A 22,594-nucleotide genomic window follows, 5' to 3' on the forward strand; every position below is an offset into this window, starting at 1 on the left:
TGGAGGTGTTCTCAGACACAGTTTTTGGCCCACAGGGATGTGGTTTCAACTGAAAACCGTGCGAAAACAAATTAAAACTATTTCTTCTCCTCCAGTATATCATTCCATGTTCCAGATTGTGTTTACATGTGCTTTCTACATGCTGGATAACAGGATCAATATTTAATCTCAAATTCTGTTCCTTGGAGCATTTAATTTAACATGAAAATAACATTGATGAGAAAAACCCTCTCTTCAGCAGATCACTTTGCTAGATCTGTTTGAAATCACGGTGAACAGACTGGCTTAACACACCATAAATTTTTGTGTAACTAAATAATTTGCAAGAGTACATTTACATTAAAAAGAAAAGGAAGAAGTAAAAAAGAGAGAGATTTGCCAAATGATAATTTTTCTTGTAAGATTCCTCCCCTTCCCTTCCCACTGAACACAGGAGTTTTCATGACCACTGAGGTCTATAGCTGTCACGACCAATGGGATCAAGACCGTACAGAAATCTCTTACAAAGGGTCTGCCCACACAGTGCACACTCATGCTTTCTTAGACATCCTCCAGTTTGCTCAGAGCACCATCAACAAGCATTTCCTCTCAGCATGCAGAGACACCAGTTCAGAGCCCAGAAACAATATGACTATGTCAATACAGTGTTATGTTGTGTGAATGAGCCCAGGGTCTTGGTAAGGCTAATCAGTCCAGTTGCATCACTGTGCTGGCTTTTGCTTATGGCTTTCCTTAGCACCACCTCTGGAGTTTCTGTACCATGTTGCACTGCACAGTGTAAGCAAATTACGAATTTATTTTCCCATATATATTGGGCCAGAAAAAAAACCAAAACCAGTTAGTACTGAAGTTACATAAGTCCTTATGTTTAGACATTCATGTCCCCTTAATGCTTAAATGGTTGTAATACTGCTAAAGGGCCATCTCTGTGGCTAATACCTGTATGGAGCACAGAGATGAATGGAATAGTCACATTAAATTTAGTATTACTTTAACCTCAAAAATCTTCCCAGTCCAAGATGTGGAGACACTTTTGAGAGGCATTAATTGTTGTTCATAATCATTTAGACCAGGGTCTGTAGGAAGAAGAAGCGTTTACTTGATGATAGGGATTTGATCCCACATTGGCTGTATGTAATCACTACACAGCTCTGCATACAGTTGTCTTGCAGAATTTGGTCCACCCCTTATCGCCAAGGGAGTTTCACACAGCTTCCAAATATTTCCTGGGATACTTCTGGCTATTAGTGCTTTGCTACATTTTCTAGCTTTCATCAGGTAGTGAAAAAACATTTGAAATTCCACGGGGCCTGCAGTGAACAAAAACTTACTCATGAGTGTTCCCATTTCATTGGGAAATGTTTGCAAAGACAGACTTTTCTTTCTTTTCTTTGCAGCCAAATAAATGGTTAAACCCGAGCTCTTAAAATCTTCCCAAAGTATTCCTAGACCTTGGGAAGCATTAATGTAATCACAAGTTTGTGACCCACCCAGTAGGAGGTGTTAAGTGCTCCTATACAGTTTGTTCAGAAGAGTTGCTGCTTCTTTGCTCCCAGCTTTACGTACTGAAGTCACTGGGGGTATCATGCACGCAAAGCTGGTGTACGAGACAGAAGAATCAGGCCCTTCATCCCTATATCATTCAGCAGATCCTGCTTTGTCAACTGTCGCTTCTTGCACAGCCAATGCCTGAACTTGCAAGCACAAGAGGGAGGACTGACCCTTCGAGTCCTCATTTCTCTCATTTGATCTCAGCAAACCTTTCATCCTGTCACTGCTTCCTCATGTGTTGTGTCTCATCTTTTTAACATCTCTGCGTAACCTTGACTTAGTCACCATTCATAAGGCTCGAGAGGGCAAATCCAGTCTATGGAGGGGTTGCTTTCCCCTCCCGAATCATCTTCAGCCTTACCCTTCTCTGTTCCTCTTGCTCTGATTCTTGTGCTCATTTTTCTTCCAAACTGTCACCAGGTGGACAGTGGTTGTTAGGCTGAGATGGGAAGATGGGACTCTCAAAAAAAAATAAAATCAACATTTCTGTGGCATACATACTGCTGTCAGTCATGGCTGAATGAGTTATACTACTGACAGTCTCAGCACTACCAGATTGTAGAGAAGACAACAAACATGACAAACATTGCATATACACCTGCAATTTCTATGCTTTCTACTTAATATCAGCTTAAGATCACAGGTCAGCAGCTTACTAATGCAGTCCACATTATCATAGAATGGTTTGGGTTGGAAAGGACCTTGAATATCATCTAGTTCTAATCCCCCCAGGGGCACCTCCTACTAGACCAGGTTTCTCAAGGCCCCATCCAACCTGGCTTTGAACACTTCTGTGGCTGGAGCCTCCACAGAATCTCTGGGTGACCTCTTTCATTGCTTCAGCACCCTCCTGGGGAAGAATTTCTTCCTTATGTTTAATCTAAATTGAGCTTCTTGCAGTTTTATGCCACTACTCCTTGTCCTGTCACTACATGCCTTTGTAAAAAGGCTCTCACCAGCTGCAGAAACTGGAAGGCTGCTATAAGGTCACCTTACAGTCTTGTCTTCTCCAGGCTAAACAATTCCAACTCTCAGCATGTCTTCACAGGAGAGGAGCTCCAGCGTTCTGATTGTCTTTGTGGGCCTCCTGTTCTAACGGTTCCCTGTCCTTGTGTTGGGAGCTCCAGGAGTGGACATAGTGCTTCAGGTGGGGTCTCATGAGAGCGGACTAGAGGGAAAGAGTCACCTCCCTTGACCTGATGGCCATACTTCTGCTGATGCAGAGTAAGCCCAGGAAAACTATGGAACGGTTTGTTCAGTATTTTAATAACAGACAATTAGTGCCAAGGACATAATTCATACTGCTGAATTAGTGTGTTTTTGACACAAGGTAGGAATTAGCAAACCTGTCTGGGAGATATTTCTGGGGGTGGGTAGGTAGAGTAGAAGGATTATGGGGCAGGCTCTTGAAGGCAGTTTGTTAATAAAGGATTCTTGAACTTTTCTACCACAAGTGAAATTCTGAGTTAAACCTTCTGTAAAAAGGAGTCAAACAGTGTGTACTTTAGACATCTTGAAGCTGTCTTTGTGCTGGGTGCAATTTATAAGGGAGAAATATTACTTAGCAGGACATCTTTAGAGAAATGCATGGAAAAAAAAAATAATGAGAAAGTATTCCACTATGGTCTAGCAGTATTTAAAGATTTTTGCCAACAGCCTGGGTGATGATATACAATTCTTGCTGATAAAGTTTCAGCAGACATCACCAAGATTGGTTACTATTACAGTGAGCTGAATCTCCTGGTCAAATGATTGTGATTCAGTTTGGCTGCATTTAATACAGCCAAATGCAAGGTGATACATCTGGGAACCTGGAGGGCAGATTACAGCTATAAGATGGAAGATTCTGTCTTGGAAAAAAGTAACCCTGAGCGAGACTGAAAAAGTCAGTGGAGATAACAGCTTCAACATGAGCTCTCAATGCAAAGCTGTAGCTAAAAGGGCAAGTGTGTCTTCTTAGCCATTGAAAAGGGAGGTATCAAGTTAGAGGTGGGGAAGTGATCCTGTCTCAGTAGGGAGCTACACCGAGATCATGACAGCAAAACTATGCCTAGTTTGGAGGTCTGCTTGTGAATCTGGAAAGAGTGGAAAGAGTTCAGGTGGGAACCACACAAATAATACAGGAGCTGCAGAACTAGATTTCATGGGGGGAAATCTAAGGAGCTCGGTATATTTAGAGGTTTGAGGAAGAGTTTAGGAGGAGACCTGGTATTACAAATATTGAATGAAAAGGTTCTCAGAGGGAACAGGCAATTTCTGCTCCCAGAATTCATTTTATCAATATTTGTGGTCACACAAGTGCAGCAGAGCCTTCTGGATTAACAGGGAAGGTAGTGCTACCAGCAGCTCCCGAGAAGGCATTACATCTGACAAAACCAGGCACTGTCACATGCTATTGGTTATACCTGGGCTCTATATGACAGCAGGATTATTTTATTTTGTTGCAGAGAGAGAATTTTAGGAGACTACCACATTGTCATTGTCATGCTCAAACTTTTACCTTGTGCTGCCTATTAAGGAGTCCAGGTGGGCAAAATATTGAGTCCTTACAAAACTCAGAGGAATGAAGGCTTTTTAATGTTATCATTAATTTTATATTTAATTTTAGTATTGTCATTCAATTTATCCCAGCTGATCCAGTTTGTCTTTAGTTACATGTGTAACATATATCAGCTGAAGGGGATTTTGTCTGGGAAATTATTTTAATGGTGCAGATTCTGTGACTCTATGATATTCCATCGGTGTACCACCATGAAAAGAGGTTGTGAACACTCTGCTTCTATCTAGTTTCCTCCCCCTCTCAACTACCTCAAGGAATAGACATCTTGAGCTTAAAATCCAGAACCTAGTCTGGTTTATAAGCAGATACTGAGTTAACTCTATCTTCTAAATCTCTATGCAAAGATCTCCTTTAATTTCCAGAGATCAGAGTGGTTCAGGGTAGGTTTGGGGTAGTTTGCATGACTGCCTCAAAACAAAGCCACAGAAGCACATACTGCAGAGAACTATTTTGAGTTTCTGCTAAGTGATGCTCCCAATTTTGTGGAATGATTTGCAGCTAATCCCCAAATACTTGCACTGGTATGGATAACCCCACCCACTAATTACCTGGAAAAAGAAATAAAATCCCAGGTCATGTGTTCCTCCTGCAGTAATACCTGGCAGCAAACATAAACCAGACATTGTTTCCTGAGAAGCTGTACATGACACATCATGTTACAATGTGAGGGAAGAGACATTTTTCCATGTTTACCACCCACTGTTAAACTTGTGTGAAAAAAAGTGCCATCTCTTGAGCTTGCTAGGTAGAGAGAAGCTGTTCAGAATTTTAAGTCCTTAAGCTATTTGGACATTTCTGGAAAGCTGGTGACTGCTGCCTTAGAAAAAGAGGTCAGAAGCTTTTAAAATAAACTCCCTACCTAAAAGTGTTTTCCCTGAAGTTCAAGGGGTTAAATGAAGGGATCCCTTCCTGCCCACTCATTAAGGATTATTTCCATAGCTTGCATGAGATACAGCGACGATGGCTTGGAGCAAATCCTCCCAGGATCCCCAATGTACAGGTTTTTCTAGTCTGGACTTGAGGTCCAGGCCCACTCTCACGACTGGGTGACAGAATTCAGCACATCTCTCTCTACACTTCCATTTCCAAGACTGTGCCATTTTGGATACCTGAAAATTACATCAATTAAAGGCTTGGAGCTGTGCTCAGTCTGGTGACTCTACGCCATGCTGGTGCTTTGGGAAATGGCTGCAATTTTTCATCTGGCTCATTCAGCAGGAGTTGCCTGGCTTTTGATAGAAACACTGCAAGGATGTCACAGAATATGTTCACAAATTGCTGTTGAACTCACTTCTTCGGGTTAGAGAAAGGGAATATTTTACACACCTGGCTTTGGAAACTGAAATACTTTTCTATGTTTTAAGTCTCAGTGGCAAAGGCAGAATGAAGGCAGCTTAAAGGACAAAGTTGTGGTGGGCACAGCATCAGCTTTTGTTTACCTGAATTTAAGGACAATTGCAGAATAATTTTTGACTGCTCTGAGGAGAACTGGTGACTTCAAGCACATCTTGGAAGAGCTCTCTTCTGTTACTAGGGCATTAAGAAAAGGCTCTAGAGGATGCTTACAGTTATACCTATCTGCTTTACTGGGAGGAGAAACGAGGGGTGGAGGAGGTGCTGAAGAAGAAAAGCACAAGATTACATTTAAGGAAAAGAGAATATTATGGAAAATTTACCTTCAAATTTATTGTTTTTCTTTCTTCATCCCCACCCCCACCCCCCCGTTGCCAAGGTGTTTGGACCTAGCCTGCACAGGAACCTTCCCTGAATCTATTTCTTGTAATAATACTAATTGCAGCTCAGTTGGTGTGTGCAAAAATCCTTCTCCCCATTTAGCGAGACGAAAGGTTCCATCAGAGCGAGCACATCTGCATGTGCTAAAAATAGAAATACAAGAGCAATGTCAAAATCTATTAAATGAATATTTCTCCATATTTTTTTTGGTGGGGGGAGGGGAAGCAGGATTCTAGAAACACCAGGGCTAAACAAAATAAAAATGAAGCCATATGAAAGCCCACACCACAAGTTTGCCTTTCCAGAGAGGTGTACACAATAGTTGAAAGTCCACGTTCTGCTTTGTTGTTGCACTGTAGATTTGGTGTTATAAAAAGACTCCTTTAACTACTTGGTCTGCAAGAAGATGAAAGTGGTTCAGGTTTGGGATAATATGCAAATGTCAGGATACCCATAGAGATTGTCTAAAGCCAATGAGAGGCTGAGGAAAAAAAAATAAACAAAAAGAAAACAGTAAGCTGTATTTCACTCCATTTATTTCCTACCACTTGTCATGTAAGCTGTCAATCGCTCTCAGCTGCCCCTTCCTAGAAGGCTTAGCCTTTTCCTCCACCTATATATGACTAAAGTGTGCAATGGGTAGGGCTTTCAGAGGAGTAATTTCAGAAGTCTTCAAATCTACCCAGGCTTTCAAGTAAATTGTGCAAGAGAGAAGTCTGAGTACAAGTGAGGTGGCTTGAGTTGCACCTTGACACCCAGAACAATCCCTCTCCAAGACCACAGGCTGCTATTTCATGTTCACATTTTGCCAGATGTAGAGGAAATCTTGTTGCCACATTACTTTCAGTTTTATTAGTGGTGATATTATCCTCAGAATAACATTTCTGCAGTTCCAAACTACTCTGCACTGGAAAAATCATTTATCTTTGAAACACAGAGGAAGTCCTGCTTCTGCAGAGGCATGAAATCCTTCGAAAACAGAGAAAAGGAGACTGAAAAGTTCAGAATTCCAGTACTTTGATTCTGATGGGGTTAAATATTTAGAAAACGAGACATAAGCATTCCCATTCCTTTAATCATACTTATGATAAAAGTCTCAAGATCTCTCCTATTACTTCTCTTCTGCTGAAGCTGCCTGAACTTCCTGAACTCTTTAAGGACAAGTTTGCTGTCCTCAGGGCTCTTCTTTGTGTTTCACAATCCTCACTTTCCTGGCCATACCAAGCACTGTGTTCCAGATCAGCAAGAATCAGACATGTCACTAATGTAAATCAGGTTCTGCAAGAGCTGAAGATACCATTTGGCCTTCAATGCTGTAAGGGCTGAGCTGCTACATGCATGTGCTGAGCATATCAGAGGCACATCATGCAAGTTGGACTGTCACATATTTTGGATACCTTCATTTACTCCGTGGTTCATTCAAAAAGTGTGGTTGCTTAGAAACCACAAAAGTGCAGAATAATTCCAAGATAAACCTGACTGTTAGAATCACTCAGCAGTGGCTCAGATGTACACAGCATTTCTATAAATTTTTTAAAAAAAGAGGAAAAAAAGGAAAAAAAAAAAAAAAGATACATTGCATTAAAACCAGGGGAGGAAGATCATTTCCTCATAAAAAAGTGAGGGTAGAGAGGTGGCTGGTTACCATATGGAAGATGACAGATCACTGTATTGTGTTACACATTCAGGTAGCCTTTGCCTGGGAAATGCCCATGTTTAACAGGTTAAGCCTGTGGGAAAGGACGAGGCTGTAGATGACGGCAAGAGCTCAGCCAGAGCTGGCAGTGCTTTTCTGGGCCAGAATTTCCCTGCAGCTCTGGAAGGATGAAGAAAAGCAACATGTATGTCTCTGTTTCCAGATGTTCCTTACAGAACAGACTCCTTCTGCCTGTTTCTGCTGGAGGCATTTCCCCATCCATGTGAAGCACTTCATTTAGGAAGTATAAATCTGCTGCCCTTCCCTGCTGCCTCTCTTCTCAATACCGAAATGCTGAAACTTGTCTGCACCAAGGTGATGATTTCCTATCTGAAGACCATAAAGCAAGCTCCTGAATGGAATGTGATCTCCTACAGCTAGTAAAAGTTTTATAACTGAGGACAAAAAACCCCAATAAAAATAGAATAAAATAAGGCATCTCAGCTGGTGTAAATCAGCACTGCCTAACTCTAGTGGAGCTTGCCTCAGGCAGGGGTGGAAATTGTGAGGTATTTCTGGTACATGGACAACAAGTTTATGGGAAGTCATTAAAATACAAGTAGTACTCTGAAAAAAAGGAAAAGATAAATATTCCAGACTTCTCCCAGGCCCATCCTCCACTAAGATTTCTTCAGTGAATCACTGTAAAAGCTTAGATAAGGACTGCTAGCACTGAGTGTTTGTTTATTTGTGTACATTAACAAGTTAATTTACACCCACGATGGCTAGTTCCTGTTTTAGCATGTATAAATGTGAATTACCATTACTGATCCTCTCTCTGTATTCCTCCTTCCCATTTATTCCACATGCTTGCTTTTGGCTACCAGAACATACTGCTGGCAGCTGGCATATCATACATAGGGCAAGGAATGAAAAAGTTTCCCTTAGAAGGGAGTGAGAGTCCCCAGCTTTTTTCAGCTTTATAGCTTGGGAACTGCACGGATTTGGTCTGGTGTTCCAAATGCAGCCACACTGCCTGAACAGACAGCAGAAGCGCTGCTGCATGCTGGATCACATCCATGGCACTTCCAGTAGCTTCAGCAGTGGGGAAAACTCTTGCTAACTTACTGACACATTCAGCTGACTTAGAAAAAAATTGGTTTTGTTCAGAGCAATGTCGGCCCCAGTTCCTGAATTGCAGCAAATTGCTGGATATGGTGTTAAGAGAGAGCAGGAAAGCATGGCCTGAAGCAGGACTGGGGGCAGATGGGGAACAGGGCACTGTGGCCATGAGATACCCCAAATCTGATTTATTTCTTTAACATTCTCTGTAGCTTGGGTCCTGGTTAACCAGCCAGAGAAGAAATCCAATACTACCTACAGTAGCAAAATGAACCCTCATGCATCGCTTGAAGGCTGATCATCAAGAAGTGATGCCTGTCCTCAGGGACATGCTAGCTGAGGTACATTTGTTGAGTACAACAGATCCCTTGCTTGGCTATTATAAAAATGAAACTTTGAGTAAGTACAGGGAAGTCAAAGCAATATGTGTAAGCAAAGGAACCACTAATGAAAAAGGCTGAGAGAATTCAAATGGTGCTTCATATAAACAAACAAATAAACCAACCCCACAAAAAACCACAACAAAACAAAGGAACTGATCTCTCTTTGATCTGACCTACCCTACCCTGCCTGAGAAAACAGAGAAACAGAATACAAAAACCCAACCACTCCAAGAAGGGGAGATCACCAGGTAAATAATTGACTATGAGCTATTCTCTTCACAGGACAGTGATGCTCCTCCCTATTTGTAGACAGCCTCTTCACCCATTCCCATTCCCATTCACCCATCCCATTCATTTCACATTCCCTGACCTGCAGCCAGTGCTGAGGAAAGAGCCATGCAGCTTCACACTTGGTCTGAAGAAAACAACCTTGCTAAAGTATGGTCAGAAACAGAAAGGCTGAAATAAAAATCACTAGGAAGGGTCTTGAGAGCAAGAAATACTTCTCAGGTGGGACAAGGCTTGGAGGAATGAAATATATCATGGATCTACATATATATGAGGTCCTTCTGCCAATCAGATAGTGTTTAGAGCTGCAGTTTGCCCTTCTGGGAGAATCTGATTTCAGACATGAGATTGCTGGATTTCCTTCTTCCTCAGTGCAGACTATCTGGAGATCAAAGCCCTGCCAGGAGCTGGCAAATAGTATATTCTCACTTTGATGAATCTGTAACTGCTATGAATGCAAACATGACAAGAAGAGAATGCATCCTTTATGCGGCATTTCCCATGTTTTCCTGACCACTCACACTGCTGGCCAAAGGAAACTGATTAAAGGACAGATTTAGTCAGATGCTGCTCTTAGCACTTTCCCTCTGCTATTACGGTGCTTTATTAAGGGTGATGAGGGATCTATTCCTTTGCTCACCAACTCCTACTCTACTCAGTCATCCTCCAGGCCAGGTAATATATAACTCCATTCATTGTGATGCTAACGAGTTCTATTTAGCTGTATTTAACTGGATATCATGACTCCATGCAATGACCTTTCGCTCCTGGGAAGTAGTTTTAAATTTGATCCACAGCAAAGGAAAATCCCTCCAATTCATTGGCTGTGAAAGGTCACAAGTGAAATGTGTTCTGATGGTATCTGCTTGTGGTTTAGTTCTCAGTATACCTGAGCATCAAGCTGGTCTGAATCAGCTTTTGTCCTGACAGTCTGAGTACCAAGCACCCTAAGAAAGCACTGTGGAAAAGAAAGCCAAACATCTGGCAGTGCCAGTTGGTGTAGGTGGCACTTGGAGAGGAGATGCCCCAGTGAATCCAAAGCATGTGATACCCAGGATGAAACACTGAGGTCCTACCCAGCTTGATTTGTTATTTTGACATTTCAATTACAGGAAAGGTTGTGGGGTTTTTTTCTGAAGCTCTTAAAATTGCAATTCAAAGTCAGCATTAGGTAGAAACACACAAAGATCTTGTGTACATATCAGACAGTGATGCTACAGAGCATGTGTGTAAATATGACTTCCAGGACGTGGACTTGACTTCCAGAAATGGATATAGAGAAAAAAACATTAACACCCCCCCCCCCCACCACCTGTTAACACTGTGATATCAAAACTTTATAGGCACTTCTTCCCTTTACTAGCGCAAACCATTACACTTGGGATTTCAAAGTAAAACATTGCCAGAAAAATTAATCTTGTCTTTCCTCCCTTCTCTGTGGCCATTTCCCCTGCAGAAACATAGGGGCTTATTTATCTCCTCACCAAAACCATTTGGCACTGTGATATAGTGTGCCCGGCACAGGGTGGGAATAAGTCTTGTCTCACTTGTTTCTCATCACTTAGTGTTGGCATTTTAGCAAAACCTAAAGCTATCAGTTAAAAACCACCAACTAAACAAGCAAAACACTCCTCTGAAGCAGTAAGGAAGGCACCCTTCTAAAATCTTTCAACTAAAAGGGGAGGGGGAAAGTATTGTCAATCCACTTTTACAGCAAAAATAAGGGAGACACAGGTGGCTGAAGGCACTTTCTCTATCATACCAGCTTGTGGCTAAGCTCACACCCCAGGTGGGACCCCCCAAGCCTGAGTCACCTTTTCAATTCATAACAAATGTATCAAATGTAACAGAAACCAGAACTTCCAAACAATAAAACCCAACCAAGCCAACCATACAATGGGAAAGCTGGGTCACAAGATTGTGTCTGAATTTGCAATTGCTCTGGTCAGATTTATACAGCTCTCAGCCTACTGTTAAGGTATTAAAGGAGGGCTCTGTGTATTTAAAACACTGATATGTACCCTAATTTGGGTCTCAAAAGACTTTCCCTTCTGTAAAACCTTAGTGCACTCCCAAAATCCCACTCAGACCAGGATATTTGAAGTTACATTAGCCAATATGTCACACATTGAGTTGAATATCTAACACCATGTTGCCATCATGCCAGCATCAAAATGAAAAGTGCTGGCTGGAGCACAGTATCATGGGGCTAGAAGTTCAGACTGTAACATAAGAGGCTTCCTGTTTCAGGTACTGCTTCCAGTTTCTGGGGATTTGGGATGTTGGTCTTTTCTGCTGGGCTGGCTTCTGCATGCTTGAGGGGGGGAAAAGGTTTTATTGCTGACTTCTGCTGCTACTTCTGCAAACAGGCTAAGGTAATCACATGTTATCTCAGTAAATTTGTTATCTCAGTCCAGGAGTATTTTTGTGTTACTTTGCCTGCCTTCTGTGTAGGGGGAAAGGGGCTCATGAGAACAAGCTGTATTAACCCAGGACAGTGAGGAAAAAGAACCACCTTCTACACCTACTTAGACATGCCCTGGCTATGTAGCTAAACTGAGACTCGTTCAAAAAATGAATGTTGTCAGTAACTGAAACCCCTGTTGATTTCTGCCTGTGAAAGTACAGGGAAAAACCAAACACATAAGTGAACATCAAACCTGCCAGAGACACTGAGCAGCCTCAGGGCTCAGAATAAGAGGTGTTGCTGCCTCCAGGGTGTTAGAGTTAAAATAAGCCCATAGTCTCAGGACTGTGAGCAACCAATCTCTGTTGCTAACAGCATGTGGATATCTCCTTGCTAAGTGAACAGGTGACAGCCATAGTAAGAGGATATGGAGCAGCAGGGTAAAGAGTGTTTTAAGAACAGTAGCTTTTGGCCAGAAACAATTGTGTGACTGAAAAAAAAACCTTATTTGTCTCACCTAATGCCAAATCTATTAATTCACACTATGCTCAAGGCTTCTCCAAAACACACTCAATTCCCAGCAAGCTCTCTAGGGTTATCCAAGCAAAGAGTACAGCTCAGAGTTATCACAAGACTCACCAAAGACTCCTGTATTGAGACACGTATAAAAGTGATGCTCAAAGGACAGTGAAGAGAGTGAATTCTTACTTTGCTGCTGCAATTGACTAATTACCAGAGGGTGACTTGCACCCAGCACACAGGGACAGGCAAAAATTAGGATGCCTTGCATCTTCTCAAATCTTTTCAGGTAGATCAAACTCAGGATGGTTCTAACCTCCAGTTTTGGCACAGCACGAGGGAAGAAAATAGAGCCTATGTTCTTACCTGGACACCTCTGTTGTGGAAGAGAAAGGAGCAGCACACAGCAGAACAGCTCCAGCTGAGAGCTCTCAAGAATCTCAAGTTCAGTCAAGTTTCAGGTTTTTATGCTGTAAACACCTACACTACTCCCCCAAACCCAAACAAAACAAGAGCACAACAAGACCTAGTCAAAATGTGACCCTGCCTTTGTACTGCAGTCAGAATAAAACAACAAAAGTAGATCAGGGAGACCTAGCCCTTGAAGTTTTGGACCTAAAATGCAGCAGAAATACACAGGGAGGTGAGTTAATAAAACACACCTGCAATAACTTCTCTTGGAAACATGCCTCAGCTGAGGTACCTGGCTTCACTCCCAACACTTATAAACAATCCTCAAATGTCAAGGACTGCTGTTTAACAGACAGCACCATTTCCAGGGGGTCCTAAGAAAACCTAAACTGACAGATTTCTTTTTTGAAACACTCTAATAACTTATAAAGCTGTCAGAGTGGTTTATTATTATTTAAAACATACTCCTATGTAAGTCCTTGTATGACACATTTTAGCCAGCAGCTAATTTTTAAAGTCAAGTGATAAACTCTAGAAAGCTAAGAATACATAGAAGCTCTGAGACAACTTTAATGAGAGGGTTGTTACCAAGTTCAGGTAAATTACTGAAATATGTTGGTTGGAGGCTCTTCACTGTTAAAACATCACTAACACCTCTGCCATGTTGTGGATAAAATGCTTTTATTCTGCTGAACAAATACATATTCCTAAACACAGAGCTCAAAAGTAAAAACTAATGCTAATGCGTCCTTATGTGGCTTTTGTGCCTCGATTCCCCTTTGCTCTTAAATGACAATGGCTTGGTTAAATCATAGTTCTTCCTTCTGAGGGAAAAGCCAAAACACAAAATGCAGTTGTGACTCTCCTCACAAAACTACTTCTCCACCAGTTTATACATAAGTGGCCAACACCAGAAAGGTCTGCAGAGCCCATCTGAACTGCAAGCTGTCCTTTGCCTTGGAGCCTTACCTTGAGTTTTTCCCTCTGAATAAATAAAATGATGTACTCTACAATTAGAAGCTGCTGCTGCGGATCCATTTCAAGTGTTTCTGTCATTGCTGCTTTTGCATAACTCTTCTACTTCATCTCAGCTGTTTCTAGAGCCTAGCTGGTTGATCTCACCCCCTGGAATAGCTTTTCATTTAATTCTTTCATAGTAGAGTCTAAATCTTGCCTCACTTCTGATCTAAAGGCATCATAAATGAAGGCCTAGTCTGTCTTGAGTAATAGATTAAGAAATAGTCAAATGTAGGTAAAACTAACAGCAACAAAGTGTTTTCTTTGTTGTTTATGGAATTCTTCATGATCTCTAAAGATGTCTTTTGTTTTCACTAGTGCCAAGCATTTTAATTATATTTTATTTAAAAGCCAAAAGTCTAAATAGAGTAACTGATGCAGAAGGGGAATGCTGAATTCTTAGGATGTATCTGACCTGTGATGTAGTAGAGAGATTTCTGAGCTAGCATTAAGCGGTCTGGCCTGGTTATCATAAATGATGCTTCCTGAACTATCTCTAAGATCACATAACACATCTCTGAATTTTCATCTCTGTGTTTCACATCTTCACCTTGTTCAACAACAGGCGCTGGGATCCGCAAGTCACCATAACCATCCCTACAAGCTGTTGAGCACCACAACACTGAGCAACTTCAAGAGGAAGTGAGGGGGCTCAGCACTCTGCTGGGCTGAGTTCAAGCTGACTGATGTTGTGGGTGGATGCTTCCTGAAGTAAATTCACTGAGGCTCAGCTTCGCTGCCAAATAAATGCCAGATGAGGAAATTCTGGCTGCCCAAGGGCTTTCTTCAGTGTGCATGTTCTACTTAAAAAAAAATAAATCTACTGTAAGTTTTGCATTCATAAACTGATGTTCCCCTTTGCCTTCCTCTTTTGCCCTCCCTGACTTCTGCCCTCCTTCCTCAGCTGCCAAGAAAGTGCCCCTTTGTGTGCAGAAATGCCCAACAGTTCACAGAAGTTAACTAGAAAAGACACATTCAGCCACTTTCTGTCAAAATGCCTTGACACTCTTCTTTCTGTCCTTTTGCTTTGGAAGGGCCCTCATTGAACACCACCCCCCCCCCCCCCCCCCCCCCCCCCCCCCGCTTTCACCTCCCTCTTGAACTTACCCTGCAACAACAATGCAAAATAAATAACTAAAAGAGGCACCCCTCTCCCTTGCCCCGAGCCTTTGCTGCAGGTTTTTGTTGTTGTCGTTGCTGCAATCTTCACTATTAATTTTATGGGAGACACTTGCAAAGTCCAGACAAGTGCAAAATGCTGCTACTTGATGCTATATTCACAGAACTTCTCTTTTGCTTCCGTGACAATTCACATTTGCCTTGATGCTGCCTTTTCTGGGGCTTGGTTTCTCTGGCTGTGGGAAGGGATCCTACTGTGCATGAGACCTTCTTGGGTCTGTGTGCATTAGAGGGAGGGGATGGTGTCACATGTGGGTATGAGGACAGAGTAACCTGTGCCGCCCTCCAGTCATCCCTTGCCCCACACACTATGAGCTCCAGGGCCACAGTCAGCAGAGTTCAGAACAGAAACACAAGCTTCTCTCTCAGTTTGAAAGCAAGTAGCATGGGAACTACCTCAAAATCAAACCAGACAGCATTAAAAGTACAGATTGCATCATTTTGATCAAGATTTCAAAGCACTTTGGATGACCACCTCTACTCAGGAGGATACTGAGTGTGGCTTTTCTGCATCTGGTGTGACTCCTTGTGACCCATCACACTCCTATTAAGCTGTGGTATGTTAAGACAAGCACCAGCACTACTGTGTAACTACACTTTAGCTTTGTGGTATAAAACTTTCTGACACAGTCTGAGGAGCAGGTCCTGTGGTGGGTAAAACAAACAGATGTTAACTCAAATCCAGCATTACTGGGCAAGTTTATTTCTGGATTCCCTTTTACCAGAAAAAGAAGGGCTTTGGCCCATGTATATCATCTGGCTAGAAATTACTGGATGTTTTACATAGAGATGTGTTCTTTGGAGTTTGTAGCTATGTATTTTTAATACTGTCAATAAACTACTTCCTTGAGACACAGAAGGGCAATAATGGGAGCTGTTAACAAAGTGTGAAAAGAAACGGGCAAGCAAAGGTTAATCACATGGCTGTCCACTAATGACCTCTCCAGCCCAGAGTTTAAACCCTCCGCTACTTGTAAAGACCAATCACGTGAATAATTTCCTGTCTGAGGTAGTCTTTATGGTTAAGAATAAAAGCTGAGCTTATTGTGAAAAGAAAGTGCTCAGCAGGAGAGAAGGTTATTATTTTTAAGCTGATCTAAACACCTGGGTTTCTCAGTAGACCCTATTAAACTTCCTCCATTATGTCTAAAGATTTCAATCATTCCTACCACAGTAGTAAATTAGTGTATTACTGCTTAAAGCAGATAAGCCGCAGCAATGGGGACATCCTAAGCTGATGCTGCTCACCCACCCTGAAGAGAGACCTATGCAGCCTGTTTCTTCCCCATAAATAAGACGACAAGGCCTAGTGACATCCCAGAATATCATCTCCTTTTCTTTCTTTTTTTTTTTTTTTTTTTGTACTGAGATGTGAGAGTAACATTGAGTCCACCTGGTAATGGGGCTGTGGCAAAGACCAAGCCTGGGCCATGAGAAGGCACCTGTAAGCAAGATGCTTTCACAGCAAGGTTGGCCCTGAAGCTGTATGGCAGAGGAAAACAGATGGGGAAGTTTGCTGCCACCTCTTCTATGTATCTCCAGCAAGAGCCAGGCAGGAGGAGGAAATAGAGAGGTACAAGATATTAGTGATTAAAAGTTTAATCTTCTGTAGTGTGAAAAGTAATGTCCTAGCCAGCAGCTCTCTACCCTTACTCCCTTTTCCTTCTCCTCTCAGCCCCATATTATTAATGAGATTTATATTTTTTTCCTTCCAGAGTTATGATCCTGGAAAATGCCTGGAGACCAAACTGTGCACAGAGTGAGTATGCAACCTCCCTTCCTCCCACCACAGCTAGCTGTTGGTGGGATCCCAAGCTAACCAGCACATCAGCACCCAAGCAGCCCAGACTGGAGTGCTCTCTCTGTCCACCGAACTCTCTCAGGGCTCTTCAGTGAGGGTAGCAGAACCCAGCCCCTGGCAAAGCAGCCCTCCTGAGGCTTCTCACAATGTGTATGCTGTTCTTCTGCTTGTGGTTTGTTTACGGGCTCGTATGTAAAGACTGCCAAATTCTCAGCCAAGTCCAGTTTATCTCAGGGTAAACTGCACTTACGCCATTTATTTCAGTCCTGATTTACACACATCAAACAAAATACCTGCAGGTCTTTTCCCTTCTCAACTTGCCCAAAAGGATCTTGCCTGGCACATTTCAATCAAGACAACCTGCATGAGTTGTAAAATGAGCGTGAAGTTTTAACTCAGGTCAACATAAGGTACCCACCTTACAGTCTCTGGAGAGAATGATATTATACTTTATTAACCTGTTAAAAAAGCTGCCTGGAAACTGCCTGATATTGCACAGGTGGTGGCATGGCTTTTTCTACTTAATAAATGGAGTCCTTGAGTTTTCCAAGTGAGCGCAAGAGAGAAACTCTTCTGTTCTGTAAACAACTGTGTGTCCAGTTTCCATGCACGGATACCCAATTTGTGCATGCAACTGTAGTTATTGTGCATTCAAATGGGGCACACCACTAGTCACGGGCCTGGGCTTCTTGCCAGTTTAAAAGTCAGTCCTTCTGTATGTAGAAAGAGAAAGCAGTATCCAATAGAAACAGTACTCTGCATGCACTCACAGTTCTTATTCAAGGCTCTCAGAACAATATCTAACTGTTAATCTTTCCAACACTGCCGTGAGGCAGGGAATATTTTATCTACATTTTACAGTCAGAGGAAACCGAGGTTAAGTGACTTGCCCAAGGTCAGAAGACGGATTTAATGACAGGCTCAGGATCTAGCCATGAGAATATGCTGCCCTGACGCTGGGCTGCTACACCTCAGGATGGATGAGGAATAAATGTGTCCTTCCCGTAACATCCAAGCAGTGCCGTTTGCTAAAGGTCTAATCCAAGGAAGCTCAAACAAAAATCTGCAGCGGTGCCAAGATTAGGGAAATATCTCCTCTGTGGTTGGGCTCTTTTTGTGTTGTAAATGCAGAGGCTGAAATTTCCAGAGATGTGGATGCCCAATTTCCGCTAACATTAATAAGCTGATGTGTCCAAATCCTGTAGGCAGCTTTGAAAGCCTGTTTGTGCTTTCCCTCTTCCTACTATTCAAGCATAGAGTAAGGTCAGGGCTTTCCCATACCCTCTCCCTTCTCTGCCGGTGGAAAAATTCTGGCCATACCTTCACTTACTCTGCAGTGAATGGATAGTGTCACTGGGGATTGATTGATCTAATACCCACAAAAGGCCAGAGGAGAGATTCCCTTGGTTGCCACAGATACTGGATCAGGACCTTATCTTTTTATGGCATCCATATCACTCCAACTATTTTAATATCTGAACATCTCATGGTTTATAATATATTCCACTTCCCAACTCACCCATGAGATACAGGGGTAGCATTAATCACTTAATCCCATTTTACAGATGATGAACTGAGGCACATCAGACTCCATACTCATTTCAGTCTGAGCTACTCTGAGACACTCTTGGCGTAGGCAAGAGGATGAGATAAGCACCTGCAGCCAGAGATTTAGACACTGTCTTAGGAGAGGATGCTACAGTGAGAACGAAAGGCCCTTTGGAAAGTGCTTTTTTCATGTCGACTGCAAAGGGAGCCTGCATGACAAGGTAGTTAAAACCACTCCCTTTGAGACAGCTGCTGCTAGGTAAGACAAATTCCCTCCTAAATGACTTTCTCAATGCCATGGAGAAAGGCTGTGGCAAAGGAAGAAATTGAGCCCCAGACACAATCACTGAGATGTTTCCCTTAGACTGAGGTTTGATTTCAGGTAAAGGCTTTTTTTTTTTCCTTTTTTAAAAATTGTGTTAAGGCAGGAAAATTAGTAATAAGTTTAAAACTACCAGCTTTGCTGGGATTAGTCACTGGGAATCTCAGCAGCCGGGCTCTTGAGCTCTGGCCTCTTTGACTTTCCTATGTTTAGATGTTCAGGCCCTAATGAGTTGATCTCGTTGATCTTTAGGTACCTATTCATATGCAAATCCTGGCATTCTGCTTTTGCTAAATAGTCTTTGTATTAACACATGAAATAAATTTTTAAAAAAGAAAGTCAGTCTGTGGTAAATCCTCATACTTAGGTTTGTTTGCATCTGGATAAATGATCGTAGTCCCTCTTTATATGATCTCCTTGCTGTACCTCTGTTAGGAAAAGAAGGTGGGGGAAAGAAATCCAATTCAGAATCTCTTCCGCATCATTGCAAATATTTTGTCAAAGCAGAAATTGTCCAAGAACCAAAAAATAAAGAATAAAATAATACATGAATGCCACAACTTCCTCTTTGGTTATATTTTTTAAATCAACACAGAAGTGTCCTCATTCTCCTGTCACTAGGCGGTTAGTCTACTAAGAAGACCAGATGTGTTTTCTAAGGCTCCAAATTCATGGCTTATTGCAGAGAGGATATTTTTTCACAGGGAGATTCTGCAGGTTCACAGTGCATGTGTGTGTGAGACATGTACATCACCGTGCCATGCCAGAGCACACTCGAGAGATTTTGAGCATGAATCCTGACCCCAGTAGTCAATGAAAAGCACTCAATGACTTCAAAGGGTCTGGGATTTCACCCATCGTTTTTCAGACTCTCAAGCTTGCAATCATTAGTGGTTTGCCCTAAAAGTGGTTGCTGTGGTGTAGTGTAGCTATATGGAAATTGCATCCAACTCTGTAACAAACTTCTACTATCTCTGTTTAAACCCTGTGTATGGTACAGTTATGTATATAATGTCTACAGTATAATATTATATTTTTATAACTAGGCTAGCCACAGACAGTAATCTGAACCATAAGAACAGAGGAAAACTGTTGCAGGGCCTTGAAACATATCCTGGACACTACGTATGTGTCTGTATATTTATAGACGCATATATGCACTAAAAGCTTGCAAAAAATCATGGCCTGAACTCGAACAACTTGCTTGGAATTGTAGTTGAGTTCCATTTCCTAAAGAAAAGCTGTTTAGGAGCAAATGCAGGTTGCAACAAAATGTTAGGAACAAACTGTCCAGGATCCTCTTTCACAGCAATCCCACGCGCTTACAAATCTCCCTTTAAGAATAAAGTGGTAGTGCAAACACCTAATTAAAAAAACGGCTTGTATTCGGAGTTACTAATTAAAAATCCTCATGTTCCCCCGACTTTTTCCCCCCTCTGTGGAAATCTGCAAGTTATTTAATTGAAGTCCCATTTTGTCGGTGCAGATGCACGAAGTGTCTGAATCATCAAACAGATTTAGGTTGTTTTGATTGTTGTGTGTGCCTCATTGCTATTCCCAGAATGTCGAGCTGAGCTTATGCTGATCGGCAGGACTTAGAAGCATGAAACAGTAAAAGAGTCCTTTCTTCTCATCCCAGCCCCATCCCCCTTGCCCCCCTGGATTTACATTGAAACTTTGCCAATCTCAGATCGCACTCTGTCTGCTGCCTCTGCATTAAAATGGAGCCGGCTCGCCTGTTTCTTTGGCCCCATGCTCCATCTTCAGATTCCCCTTCGCTGCCATAAGACGCCTCTCATGTTCCTTCAGTGAAACTTCTTTAAGAAGATGATTTCATTTTCTCTCCTTTTTCTTTTCTTTCTTTTTTTTTTTTTTTAACAATAAAAATCCTTCTCTGTTTTTACATTTGTGCACTGTGTGAAAAGAAATGAGACAGAGGAAGAGAGAGAAGCCTGTTTTCGTCTAGAGGTGAAAACAGCCTGGTGAGCAGCAGGTGCAAAGCCCCAAAGCAGCTGCTTACTGCTCTCAAGTTGAAGCGCCTTGGTCCCCCACCCTCCACGCCAAGAGCACTTCATATAATCCTCTCATGCAATTCACACTGTAATTGCAGATATCCAGACTGCTAGGGCTCATTTTATTAGTATTTTTACTGATAACAAGATCTGCAAACAGGGGACCAGTCATAGTAATTAGTTGTGTGTCACTAGGCAGCTTCTGCAGAAGCAAGTTGGATTCTTTTCCTTTCTTTTTCATTCTCTTTTGGGCATGGGGAGGGGCGGCACAACTGCTTTGCCCCCTCCTACCTCTCCTTTTACCCCCTTGAAGGCCACTCAAAGTAGCACATGGGGAACTTTCCTGCTGGCTCTGTAGGTCCTTTTATTATCTTGCCTGCCTCATTCACTCCTTGTGATGAAGTCTGTTGGATGGGTGCTAGCAATGAAGATTATTGTCTTGAGGACCAGCTTGTTTTCTCAAGGCTCTGCTTGCTATGTCGTTAATCATGGGTCTATGGGGTCCTTTTCTGATATTTGACTAAGTGGCATGGATTACTGTGTAATCATTTCCCACTGGGGAGGGTTTTTTTCCCTATTATTATTATTAATAATAATAATAATAATTATTATTATTTAACCTCTGAACAACTTTTCAGTAGCTTTTATTTAGGTAATTGCTCTTCCCTGTAATCCAGCAATTCTTATTTTTTTTAATCACATTATGGATTTCACCAAACACTAGTTAAAATGTTAATTACTGGTAAATACACCTTCTTTTTCCCCTCCTGTTCAGAGTCAATACAGATCCTATGAACATGGTGTTTGTTATCTGTACCCCTCATGTATTATCTCTGTCTAATAAGACACTGTTGTTAACAGAATGAAAAGACTGAACATGGACATTTGGCTCCAAACTTTTGTTTTAGATTAAGGCTTAATGAGTTTATGCCTTTTTCTCAGTTTGATTTTTCAAGCCAGAACATAAAGGAATAAATGTCAGTTTGGTGACATTATTAATAACCTGAACAGATTTTGCAGTGCTGAAAGACAGTATGAAAAAGCCTGGAAAATGGGATCCTTTATTTAGCTGCAGAAAGCTTGATCCAGCTGCCATGAAGTCAAGGCAAATTTCCCACTGAGTCAAAGAAGTTCCCATCAGTCTGGAAGACCAGACAAGTTTCTTCCAGAGTGTCGTGGTAACACACCTCAGGTTCAAAGAGACAAGTGTAGCTTGTAGAGGTGAGTTAAGTGGAGATTCTAATCATGATTCAGTTTCCAGAAATGTTGTCATAAAACAGGAAAACAAGGCAAAATGATAACTGTGTGATTTTTGCAAAGCTCTGTTACTGAGATCTTCCTTTTATGCTGCAGTCCCATGTTTTGAGAAATAAAACTACACTGATCACTGTGGGGAAAAAACAGTTTTAAAAACCTCAACAGCTCAAATAACCTTATTGTAAGAGTGCTGCTAGGAAAATGGTGCTTAGCTCCAGTGGCTTTAAAGATCTTCAAGCCAGACTGACACAGAACTAAAAAGGCCAAAGAATTTCCCATTTTGGGGACTGGATGAGTAAATAGTGACTGAGGTGTAAATGAGAACAGTCCAAGTCTGATTTAATCTGTGCCAGGAAATCTAGGATGTCAAAAGCTCATTCTAGCAATAAGGAGCACCCAAAGTAGTGGTGCATTCTGGACACTTGCTTCTCATGGGCCACAAACCATATGCCAGGACACTGAGTTTCACACCTTATTATGGCTTTTTCAATCACTCCAAAATTGACATTCCTCAAACTTTCATCTGAAACATGCAAGCAAATTGCAGTGATAGAATGTTGTCAGAATTGTGGATGATCATTCATCCAAACCAGACTGTGCTGGTGTAAACTTTTCTTGTAATTACATTGTCCCATAAATGGATACTTGCCTAAGAACATAACAGCTCTGAGCTCTGTAGCCTCTGCTACGTTGCCTAGGAAGTTGCATGGCTCAAGACCCATTTGTTTTTAAAAAAGTCTTGGTAGTCTCTTCTCAAGTTTCAGCTCGAAGAACTGCTGGACTTGGAGCAAAGTAAACACACTCCAATACCAATTCTCAGCAGTCAATCCAAAAGTGCTTTTCCCTG

Source organism: Dryobates pubescens, chromosome 13 (genome assembly GCF_014839835.1).
Source record: "Dryobates pubescens isolate bDryPub1 chromosome 13, bDryPub1.pri, whole genome shotgun sequence".
Taxonomy (NCBI): domain Eukaryota; kingdom Metazoa; phylum Chordata; class Aves; order Piciformes; family Picidae; genus Dryobates; species Dryobates pubescens.